Raw genomic sequence first — 12131 nt, 5'->3', positions numbered from 1 at the left:
CACTTTTGGCCTGTGGCCTTTTCGGGGTCGATTCTCGTTTTGGGCATCAGAGCATGTTTCTTCTCCTAAAACCCAATATTTGTTTATTAAGTCTCGGAACACATTTTTGTTCTCGTGGACCCATCATGGGTCTTGGAACGCATTTGTGGTCCTTGGGTCCCATTTTGCATCCCGAAACTTGTGTTTTGGTGCTTGATCCCTATTTTGGGTGCCCACCTTGCACCAAGTGCGCACCCGGGGCAAACCGAGCGCCTTGGTGCACCGGGGCAAGATCGAGCGTGCACCCGAGGCGCCCCGAACATGCACCAAGGTGCACTCGGCCCACATGTGAGCGCAGGTCGTTGCGCCCGAGGTGGTGTGTGGGCACCGCGTTGCAGACGGGACACTGCACGCACACGACGCCCCCTCCAGGTGCACGCACGTAGGCCGGGCCGGGTGCACACCCGACGCCCTAGCAAGGTGCGCGCACCCGGGCAGGGCTCACACTTGGCGAACGGGGCGCACTTCGCGAGGGAGGGTGTGCACCTCGACGGGGGTGGGTGGCCGGGGTGGATTCGCACGTGGGTCGCGGTTTGCTAAGTACACACTGCGACAAGCTCATAACGGGTGCGATCATACCAGCGTTAGTGCACCGGATCCCATCAGAACTCCGCAGTTAAGCGCGCTTGGGCCGGAGTAGTACTGGGATGGGTGACCTCCCGGGAAGTCCCGGTGTTGCACCCTTTTTTAGTTTTTCGCCGGGCGTCGCAATGCTATTTGAATAAACCTTTTGCCCGTTTGCGTTCTCGTCGGGGCCGGGCCGGGCCGGGGTGCGCTGCCCGCACTACCGCGCGCGCGGGGGCGACACCGAGCGCGCACCCGAGGCGCCCCGAGCACACAGGCCACGGTGCAACCCGGGCGTTGTGCGCGCACCCCGGTGCGCCCGAGGTGCTGCGCGCGCACCCAGGTGAAATCGGTGTGCACCTCGGCCAGTGCGCGCTCGGTCGAGTCGCGCACGTTGGCCAAGGTGCACGGTGATGTTTCTTACTCTAAGGTTCCGCACCAGACGCCCGGGACAGGTGAGCGAAGCTGGGCGGGGCCGGGTGCGCGGCCGGGGCAGGTGCACGCAGCTGGAGAGAGCTTTGGAGCACACTTCGGAGCGCACCAATGATGCGCTCCATTCAAAAGTTTCCTGAAAAGGCAAAAAAAGTTGAGATTATAGAATTTCCCACTTGAGAGATTGTAAAAAAAAAAAATTTAAAATGAAGGAAACGCGGGTGCCAAGGTGTGCGCAGCCCAGCCAAGGTGTGCGCACCAAGGCGCCCACCCTGGCGAAGGTGCACGCAAGGTGCGCACCCGAGGCAAACCGGACAATTAACCCAACTTTCGACTTCGCGCGCACCTTGGAGCGCACTTCGGAGCGCTCCTTGGTGCGCACCAATCTTGGGCACCTCGGAGTGCACCATGGCGCCCACCAAGGTGCGCACCCGGGGCAAACCGAGCTCCGACTTCGTGCGCACCTTGGAGCGCACGAAAGGTGCGCACCATGGCGCCCACCAAGGTGCGCAGCCCAGCCAAGGCGTGCGCATCAAGGTGCGCACCCTGGCGAAGGTGCGCACCCGGGGCAAACCGAGCTCCGACTTCGTGCGCACCTTGGAGCGCACAAAAGGTGCGCAACCCAGCCAAGGTGTGCGCACCCCGGTCAAACCGAGCTCCGAATCGTGCGCACCAGAGGTGCACGCCATCGTGCGCACCTTGGAGCACACTTCGGAGCCCTCCTTGGTGCGCGCCGATGTTGCGCACCTCGGAGCGCACCCGGGGAAAACAATGCAATTAACCCGACTTTCGACTTCGTGGGCACCTCGGAGCGCTCTCGGGTTCGCACCTCGGAGCACACCGAGGTGCGCACCTTTGATGCGCTGCCTTCACCAATTTCCAGAAAAGGCAAGAAAACATTGAGAAGGTGTGCGCACCGAGGTGCCCACCCTGGCGAAGGTGCACGCGAGGTGCGCACCCGGGGCAAACCGGGCTCCGACTTCGTGCACGCCGCACCTTGGAGCACACTTCGGAGCGCTCCTTGGTGCGCACCAGGGCGCGCAACCCAGCCGAGGTGCCCACCCCGGCGAAGGTGCACGCGAGGTGCGCACCCGGGGCAAACCGGGCTCCGACTTCGTGCACGCCATGGTGCCCACCGCGGCGAAGGTGCACGCGAGGTGCGCACCCGGGGCAAACCGGGCTCCGACTTCGTGCACGCCGCACCTTGGAGCACACTTCGGAGCGCTCCTTGGTGCGCACCATGGTGCCCACCAGGGCGCGCAACCCCGCCGAAGGTGCACGCGAGGTGCGCACCCGGGGCAAACCGGGCTCCGACTTCGTGCACGCCGCACCTTGGAGCACACTTCGGAGCGCTCCTTGGTGCGCACCATGGTGCCCACCAGGGCGCGCAACCCCGCCGAAGGTGCACGCGAGGTGCGCACCCGGGGCAAACCGGGCTCCGACTTCGTGCACGCCATGGTGCGCACCGCGGCGAAGGTGCGCACCCGGGGCAAACCGGGCTCCGACTTCGTGCACGCCGCACCTTGGAGCACACTTCGGAGCGCTCCTTGGTGCGCACCAGGGCGCGCAACCCAGCCGAGGTGCCCACCCCGGCGAAGGTGCACGCGAGGTGCGTACCCGGGGCAAACCGGGCTCCGACTTCGTGCACGCCGCACCTTGGAGCACACTTCGGAGCGCTCCTTGGTGCGCACCATGGTGCCCACCAGGCCGCGCAACCCAGCCAAGGTGTGCGCACCAAGGTGCACGCGAGGTGCGCACCCGGGGCAAACCGGGGTCCGACTTCGTGCACGCCGCACCTTGGAGCACACATCGGGGCGCTCCCGGGTTCGCACCGGCGTTGCGCACCGTGGTGGGCACCTCGGAGCACACCAAGGTGGGCAGCGAGGTGCGCACCTTTGATGCGATGCCTTCACTAATTTCCATAAAAGGCAAAAAAAAAACGAGATTTTAAAATTTCCGTTTTGAAAGATAGTGAGAAAAAGGGAATGCTGGTGCCATCTTGAGCCCGCCCTGGTGCGCAGCCCAGCCAAGGTGTGCGCACCAAGGTGCCCACCCTGGCGAAGGTGCGCGCCCGGGCAATTAACCCAACTTCCAACTTCGCGCGCGCCAGGGTGGGAGCGCACCCAACAACCGGGCCTGGGAAGAGCCAATGCGAGAAACCCCACCAAACGCTCTGACAAAAAAAGAGGGGGCGCTCCAGTAACCCCGCTTCGGAGCGCACCCTGGGCAAACCCAGCCAAGGTGCCCACCCCGGCCAAGGTGCAGGCGAGGTGCGCACCCGGGGCAAACCGGGCTCCGACAACGTGCACGCCGCACCTTGGAGCACACTTCGTAGCGCTCCCGGGTGCGCACCTCAGAGCACACCAAGGTGGGCAGCGAGGTGCGCACCTTTGATGCGCTGCCTTCACTAATTTCCAGAAAAGGCAAAAAAAAAAGGAGATTTTAAAATTTCCGTTTTGAAAGATAGTGAAAAAAACGGAACGCGCGTGCCATCTTGAGCCCGCCCTGGTGCGCAGCCCAGGTAAGGTGCCCACCCTGGCAAAGGTGCGCACCCGGGCAATTAACCCTACTTCCGACTTCGTGCGCGCCAGGGTGGCAACCGGGCCTCGGAAGAGCCAATGCGAGAAACCCCACCAAACGCTCCGACAAAAAAAGAGGCGGCGCTCCAATAACCCCGCTTCGGAGCGCAGCCGGGGCAAACCCAGCCAAGGTGCCCACCCCGACGAAGGTGCACGCGAGGTGCGCACCCGGGGCAAACCGGGCTCCGACAACGTGCACGCAGCACCTTGGAGCACACTTCGAAGCACTCCCGGGTGCCCACCGGCGTTGCGCACCGTGGTGGGCAGCGAGGTGCGCACCTTTGATGCGCTGCCTTCACTAATTTCCAGAAAAAGGCAAAAAAAAATGAGATTTTAAAATTTCCGTTTTGAAAGATAGTGAAAAAAAAGGAACGCGGGTGCCATCTTGAGCCCGCCCTGGTGCGCAGCCCAGGCAAGGCATGCGCACCAAGGTGCCCACCCGAGGTGCACACCCGGGGCAAACCGGGCTCCGACTTCGTGCAGGCCGCACCTTGGAGCACACTTCGGAGCGCTCCTTGGTGCGCACCATGGTGCCCACCAGGGCGCGCAACCCAGCCAAGGTCTGCACACTAAGGTGCCCACCCCGGCGAAGGTGCACGCGAGGTGCGCACCCGGGGCAAACCGGGCTCCGACTTCGTGCACGCCATGGTGCCCACCGCGGCGAAGGTGCACGCGAGGTGCGCACCCGGGGCAAACCGGGCTCCGACTTCGTGCACGCCGCACCTTGGAGCACACTTCGGAGCGCTCCTTGGTGCGCACCATGGTGCCCACCAGGGCGCGCAACCCAGCCAAGGTGTGCGCACCAAGGTGCACGCGAGGTGCGCACCCGGGGCAAACCGGGGTCCGACTTCGTGCACGCCGCACCTTGGAGCACACATCGGAGCGCTCCCAGGTTCGCACCAGCGTTGCGCACCTTTGATGCGCTGCCTTCACTAATTTCCAGAAAAGGCAAAAAAAAACGATATTTTAAAATTTCCGTTCTGAAAGATAGTGAAAAAAACGGAACGCGGGTGCCATCTTGAGCCCTTCCTGGTGCGCAGCCCAGGCAAGTTGTGCGCACCAAGGTGCCCACCCTGGCGGAGGTGCGCGCCCGGGGCAAACCGGGCTCCGACTTCGTGCACTGCATGGTGCCCACCAAGGCGCGCAACCCAGCCAAGGTGCCCACCGCAGCGAAGGTGCACGCGAGGTGCACACCCGGGGCAAACCGGGCTCCGACTTCGTGCACGCCGCACCTTGGAGCACACTTCAGAGCGCTCCTTGGTGCGCACCAGGGCGCGCAACCCAGCCGAGGTGCCCACCCCGGCGAAGGTGCACGCGAGGTGCGCACCCGGGGCAAACCGGGCTCCGACTTCGTGCACGCCATGGTGCCCACCGCGGCGAAGGTGCGCACCCGGGGCAAACCGGGCTCCGACTTCGTGCACGCCGCACCTTGGAGCACACTTCGGAGCGCTCCTTGGTGCGCACCATGGTGCCCACCAGGCCGCGCAACCCAGCCAAGGTGTGCGCACCAAGGTGCACGCGAGGTGCGCACCCGGGGCAAACCGGGGTCCGACTTCGTGCACGCCGCACCTTGGAGCACACATCGGGGCGCTCCCGGGTTCGCACCGGCGTTGCGCACCGTGGTGGGCACCTCGGAGCACACCAAGGTGGGCAGCGAGGTGCGCACCTTTGATGCGATGCCTTCACTAATTTCCATAAAAGGCAAAAAAAAAACGAGATTTTAAAATTTCCGTTTTGAAAGATAGTGAGAAAAAGGGAATGCTGGTGCCATCTTGAGCCCGCCCTGGTGCGCAGCCCAGCCAAGGTTTGCGCACCAAGGTGCCCACCCTGGCGAAGGTGCGCGCCCGGGCAATTAACCCAACTTCCAACTTCGCGCGCGCCAGGGTGGGAGCGCACCCAACAACCGGGCCTGGGAAGAGCCAATGCGAGAAACCCCACCAAACTCTCTGACAAAAAAAGAGGGGGCGCTCCAGTAACCCCGCTTCGGAGCGCACCCTGGGCAAACCCAGCCAAGGTGCCCACCCCGGCCAAGGTGCAGGCGAGGTGCGCACCCGGGGCAAACCGGGCTCCGACAACGTGCACGCCGCACCTTGGAGCACACTTCGTAGCGCTCCCGGGTGCGCACCTCAGAGCACACCAAGGTGGGCAGCGAGGTGCGCACCTTTGATGCGCTGCCTTCACTAATTTCCAGAAAAGGCAAAAAAAAAAGGAGATTTTAAAATTTCCGTTTTGAAAGATAGTGAAAAAAACGGAACGCGCGTGCCATCTTGAGCCCGCCCTGGTGCGCAGCCCAGGTAAGGTGCCACCCTGGCAAAGGTGCGCACCCGGGCAATTAACCCTACTTCCGACTTCGTGCGCGCCAGGGTGGCAACCGGGCCTCGGAAGAGCCAATGCGAGAAACCCCACCAAACGCTCCGACAAAAAAAGAGGCGGCGCTCCAATAACCCCGCTTCGGAGCGCAGCCGGGGCAAACCAAGCCAAGGTGCCCACCCCGACGAAGGTGCACGCGAGGTGCGCACCCGGGGCAAACCGGGCTCCGACAACGTGCACGCAGCACCTTGGAGCACACTTCGAAGCACTCCCGGGTGCCCACCGGCGTTGCGCACCGTGGTGGGCAGCGAGGTGCGCACCTTTGATGCGCTGCCTTCACTAATTTCCAGAAAAAGGCAAAAAAAAATGAGATTTTAAAATTTCCGTTTTGAAAGATAGTGAAAAAAAAGGAACGCGGGTGCCATCTTGAGCCCGCCCTGGTGCGCAGCCCAGGCAAGGCATGCGCACCAAGGTGCCCACCCGAGGTGCACACCCGGGGCAAACCGGGCTCCGACTTCGTGCAGGCCGCACCTTGGAGCACACTTCGGAGCGCTCCTTGGTGCGCACCATGGTGCCCACCAGGGCGCACCCGAGGCAAACCGGGCTCCGACTTCGTGCACGCCGCACCTTGGAGCACACATCGGAGCGCTCCCAGGTTCGCACCAGCGTTGCGCACCTTTGATGCGCTGCCTTCACTAATTTCCAGAAAAGGCAAAAAAAAACGATATTTTAAAATTTCCGTTCTGAAAGATAGTGAAAAAAACGGAACGCGGGTGCCATCTTGAGCCCTTCCTGATGCGCAGCCCAGGCAAGTTGTGCGCACCAAGGTGCCCACCCTGGCGGAGGTGCGCGCCCGGGGCAAACCGGGCTCCGACTTCGTGCACTGCATGGTGCCCACCAAGGCGCGCAACCCAGCCAAGGTGCCCACCGCAGCGAAGGTGCACGCGAGGTGCGCACCCGAGGTGCACACCCGGGGCAAACCGGGCTCCGACTTCGTGCACGCCGCACCTTGGAGCACACTTCAGAGCGCTCCTTGGTACGCACCAGGGCGCGCAACCCAGCCAAGGTGCTCACCCCGGCGAAGGTGCACGCGAGGTGCGCACCCGGGGCAAACCGGGCTCGGACTTCGTGCACGCCGCACCTTGGAGCACACATCGGAGCGCTCCCGGGTTCGCACCAGCATTGCGCACCTTTGATGCGCTGCCTTCACTAATTTCCAGAAAAGGCAAAAAAAAGAAAAAAATGAGATTTTAAAATTTCCGTTTTGAAAGATAGTGAAAAAAACGGAACGCGGGTGCCATCTTGAGCCCGCCCTGGTGTGCAGCCCAGGCAAGTTGTGCGCACCAAGGCACCCACCCTGGCCAAGGTGGGTCACGGGGTGGGTCCTAGGGTGGGTAACGGGGTGGGTACTAAGGTGCGTGCCAAGGTGGGTCATAGGGTGGGTGCCAAGGTGGGCACCAGGGTGGGTGTGCACCAACCCTAGCCAGGGTAGGTCACGGGGTGGTTGTCGGGGTGGGCGTCAAGGAGCCAAGGTGGGTGGCAAGTAGCCAAGTTGCGTGCCAAGGTGGGTGTCGGGGTGGGTGCCAAGGATCCAAGGTGGGTGCCAAGGAACCAAGGTGGGTGTCTGGGTGGGTGCCGAGGTGGGAGCCAGGGTGGGTCCCAAGGTGAGTGCAAAGGTGGGTGCCAGGGTCAAGGTGAGTGCCAATGTGGGTTCCAAGGTGCCAGGGTCAGGGTGAGTGCCAATGTGGGTTCAAAGGTGCTAAGTTGGGTGCGAGGTTGGGTGCGAGGGTGGGTGGGTGCCAAGGTGTGCTAGGTGGAAGCCCGGGTGGGTCGGCATCCCATGGGTGTCGAGTTGGGTGCCTGATGGGTGCTTCTTGTCAAGTTTTAGTCGTCGGGACTCATTTCGAGCCTTAGAGGTCGTTTCTTGTCCGGTTGCCCTGTCTTCGACCTGGGAACCCAATTTTGGTCCTCGGGTCCCATTTTTTTTTGTCTCGCATCCCACTTTTGGCCTGTGGCCTTTTCGGGGTCGATTCTCGTTTTGGGCATCAGAGCATGTTTCTTCTCCTAAAACCCAATATTTGTTTATTAAGTCTCGGAACACATTTTTGTTCTCGTGGACCCATCATGGGTCTTGGAACGCATTTGTGGTCCTTGGGTCCCATTTTGCATCCCGAAACTTGTGTTTTGGTGCTTGATCCCTATTTTGGGTGCCCACCTTGCACCAAGTGCGCACCCGGGGCAAACCGAGCGCCTTGGTGCACCGGGGCAAGATCGAGCGTGCACCCGAGGCGCCCCGAACATGCACCAAGGTGCACTCGGCCCACATGTGAGCGCAGGTCGTTGCGCCCGAGGTGGTGTGTGGGCACCGCGTTGCAGACGGGACACTGCACGCACACGACGCCCCCTCCAGGTGCACGCACGTAGGCCGGGCCGGGTGCACACCCGACGCCCTAGCAAGGTGCGCGCACCCGGGCAGGGCTCACACTTGGCGAACGGGGCGCACTTCGCGAGGGAGGGTGTGCACCTCGACGGGGGTGGGTGGCCGGGGTGGATTCGCACGTGGGTCGCGGTTTGCTAAGTACACACTGCGACAAGCTCATAACGGGTGCGATCATACCAGCGTTAGTGCACCGGATCCCATCAGAACTCCGCAGTTAAGCGCGCTTGGGCCGGAGTAGTACTGGGATGGGTGACCTCCCGGGAAGTCCCGGTGTTGCACCCTTTTTTAGTTTTTCGCCGGGCGTCGCAATGCTATTTGAATAAACCTTTTGCCCGTTTGCGTTCTCGTCGGGGCCGGGCCGGGCCGGGGTGCGCTGCCCGCACTACCGCGCGCGCGGGGGGCGACACCGAGCGCGCACCCGAGGCGCCCCGAGCACACAGGCCACGGTGCAACCCGGGCGTTGTGCGCGCACCCCGGTGCGCCCGAGGTGCTGCGCGCGCACCCAGGTGAAATCGGTGTGCACCTCGGCCAGTGCGCGCTCGGTCGAGTCGCGCACGTTGGCCAAGGTGCACGGTGATGTTTCTTACTCTAAGGTTCCGCACCAGACGCCCGGGACAGGTGAGCGAAGCTGGGCGGGGCCGGGTGCGCGGCCGGGGCAGGTGCACGCAGCTGGAGAGAGCTTTGGAGCACACTTCGGAGCGCACCAATGATGCGCTCCATTCAAAAGTTTCCTGAAAAGGCAAAAAAAGTTGAGATTATAGAATTTCCCACTTGAGAGATTGTAAAAAAAAAAAATTTAAAATGAAGGAAACGCGGGTGCCAAGGTGTGCGCAGCCCAGCCAAGGTGTGCGCACCAAGGCGCCCACCCTGGCGAAGGTGCACGCAAGGTGCGCACCCGAGGCAAACCGGACAATTAACCCAACTTTCGACTTCGCGCGCACCTTGGAGCGCACTTCGGAGCGCTCCTTGGTGCGCACCAATCTTGGGCACCTCGGAGTGCACCATGGCGCCCACCAAGGTGCGCACCCGGGGCAAACCGAGCTCCGACTTCGTGCGCACCTTGGAGCGCACGAAAGGTGCGCACCATGGCGCCCACCAAGGTGCGCAGCCCAGCCAAGGCGTGCGCATCAAGGTGCGCACCCTGGCGAAGGTGCGCACCCGGGGCAAACCGAGCTCCGACTTCGTGCGCACCTTGGAGCGCACAAAAGGTGCGCAACCCAGCCAAGGTGTGCGCACCCCGGTCAAACCGAGCTCCGAATCGTGCGCACCAGAGGTGCACGCCATCGTGCGCACCTTGGAGCACACTTCGGAGCCCTCCTTGGTGCGCGCCGATGTTGCGCACCTCGGAGCGCACCCGGGGAAAACAATGCAATTAACCCGACTTTCGACTTCGTGGGCACCTCGGAGCGCTCTCGGGTTCGCACCTCGGAGCACACCGAGGTGCGCACCTTTGATGCGCTGCCTTCACCAATTTCCAGAAAAGGCAAGAAAACATTGAGAAGGTGTGCGCACCGAGGTGCCCACCCTGGCGAAGGTGCACGCGAGGTGCGCACCCGGGGCAAACCGGGCTCCGACTTCGTGCACGCCGCACCTTGGAGCACACTTCGGAGCGCTCCTTGGTGCGCACCAGGGCGCGCAACCCAGCCGAGGTGCCCACCCCGGCGAAGGTGCACGCGAGGTGCGCACCCGGGGCAAACCGGGCTCCGACTTCGTGCACGCCATGGTGCCCACCGCGGCGAAGGTGCACGCGAGGTGCGCACCCGGGGCAAACCGGGCTCCGACTTCGTGCACGCCGCACCTTGGAGCACACTTCGGAGCGCTCCTTGGTGCGCACCATGGTGCCCACCAGGGCGCGCAACCCCGCCGAAGGTGCACGCGAGGTGCGCACCCGGGGCAAACCGGGCTCCGACTTCGTGCACGCCGCACCTTGGAGCACACTTCGGAGCGCTCCTTGGTGCGCACCATGGTGCCCACCAGGGCGCGCAACCCCGCCGAAGGTGCACGCGAGGTGCGCACCCGGGGCAAACCGGGCTCCGACTTCGTGCACGCCATGGTGCGCACCGCGGCGAAGGTGCGCACCCGGGGCAAACCGGGCTCCGACTTCGTGCACGCCGCACCTTGGAGCACACTTCGGAGCGCTCCTTGGTGCGCACCAGGGCGCGCAACCCAGCCGAGGTGCCCACCCCGGCGAAGGTGCACGCGAGGTGCGTACCCGGGGCAAACCGGGCTCCGACTTCGTGCACGCCGCACCTTGGAGCACACTTCGGAGCGCTCCTTGGTGCGCACCATGGTGCCCACCAGGCCGCGCAACCCAGCCAAGGTGTGCGCACCAAGGTGCACGCGAGGTGCGCACCCGGGGCAAACCGGGGTCCGACTTCGTGCACGCCGCACCTTGGAGCACACATCGGGGCGCTCCCGGGTTCGCACCGGCGTTGCGCACCGTGGTGGGCACCTCGGAGCACACCAAGGTGGGCAGCGAGGTGCGCACCTTTGATGCGATGCCTTCACTAATTTCCATAAAAGGCAAAAAAAAAACGAGATTTTAAAATTTCCGTTTTGAAAGATAGTGAGAAAAAGGGAATGCTGGTGCCATCTTGAGCCCGCCCTGGTGCGCAGCCCAGCCAAGGTGTGCGCACCAAGGTGCCCACCCTGGCGAAGGTGCGCGCCCGGGCAATTAACCCAACTTCCAACTTCGCGCGCGCCAGGGTGGGAGCGCACCCAACAACCGGGCCTGGGAAGAGCCAATGCGAGAAACCCCACCAAACGCTCTGACAAAAAAAGAGGGGGCGCTCCAGTAACCCCGCTTCGGAGCGCACCCTGGGCAAACCCAGCCAAGGTGCCCACCCCGGCCAAGGTGCAGGCGAGGTGCGCACCCGGGGCAAACCGGGCTCCGACAACGTGCACGCCGCACCTTGGAGCACACTTCGTAGCGCTCCCGGGTGCGCACCTCAGAGCACACCAAGGTGGGCAGCGAGGTGCGCACCTTTGATGCGCTGCCTTCACTAATTTCCAGAAAAGGCAAAAAAAAAAGGAGATTTTAAAATTTCCGTTTTGAAAGATAGTGAAAAAAACGGAACGCGCGTGCCATCTTGAGCCCGCCCTGGTGCGCAGCCCAGGTAAGGTGCCCACCCTGGCAAAGGTGCGCACCCGGGCAATTAACCCTACTTCCGACTTCGTGCGCGCCAGGGTGGCAACCGGGCCTCGGAAGAGCCAATGCGAGAAACCCCACCAAACGCTCCGACAAAAAAAGAGGCGGCGCTCCAATAACCCCGCTTCGGAGCGCAGCCGGGGCAAACCCAGCCAAGGTGCCCACCCCGACGAAGGTGCACGCGAGGTGCGCACCCGGGGCAAACCGGGCTCCGACAACGTGCACGCAGCACCTTGGAGCACACTTCGAAGCACTCCCGGGTGCCCACCGGCGTTGCGCACCGTGGTGGGCAGCGAGGTGCGCACCTTTGATGCGCTCCTTCACTAATTTCCAGAAAAAGGCAAAAAAAAATGAGATTTTAAAATTTCCGTTTTGAAAGATAGTGAAAAAAAAGGAACGCGGGTGCCATCTTGAGCCCGCCCTGGTGCGCAGCCCAGGCAAGGCATGCGCACCAAGGTGCCCACCCGAGGTGCACACCCGGGGCAAACCGGGCTCCGACTTCGTGCAGGCCGCACCTTGGAGCACACTTCGGAGCGCTCCTTGGTGCGCACCATGGTGCCCACCAGGGCGCGCAACCCAGCCAAGGTCTGCACACTAAGGTGCCCACCCCGGCGAAGGT

General features: G+C 63.1%; 2 non-coding genes across 2 annotated transcripts; both read left to right on the top strand.

The window, feature by feature from the left end:
• The first annotated feature begins 604 nt into the window (after nucleotides 1–604).
• Nucleotides 605–723, top strand: LOC131866072 (5S ribosomal RNA). Its single transcript, XR_009364704.1, has one exon. It is a non-coding gene; the product is annotated as a 5S ribosomal RNA (ribosomal RNA).
• A 7804-nt stretch (nucleotides 724–8527) lies between these two features.
• On the top strand, nucleotides 8528–8646 carry LOC131866071 (5S ribosomal RNA). Its single transcript, XR_009364703.1, has one exon. It is a non-coding gene; the product is annotated as a 5S ribosomal RNA (ribosomal RNA).
• Nucleotides 8647–12131: the final 3485 nt, after the last annotated feature.

The sequence above is a fragment of the Cryptomeria japonica genome, unplaced genomic scaffold, assembly GCF_030272615.1.
Source record: "Cryptomeria japonica unplaced genomic scaffold, Sugi_1.0 HiC_scaffold_129, whole genome shotgun sequence".
Lineage (NCBI taxonomy): Eukaryota > Viridiplantae > Streptophyta > Pinopsida > Cupressales > Cupressaceae > Cryptomeria > Cryptomeria japonica.
Note: the sequence above shows the minus strand (reverse complement) of the source record. Positions and strands in the feature narration are given on the sequence as shown.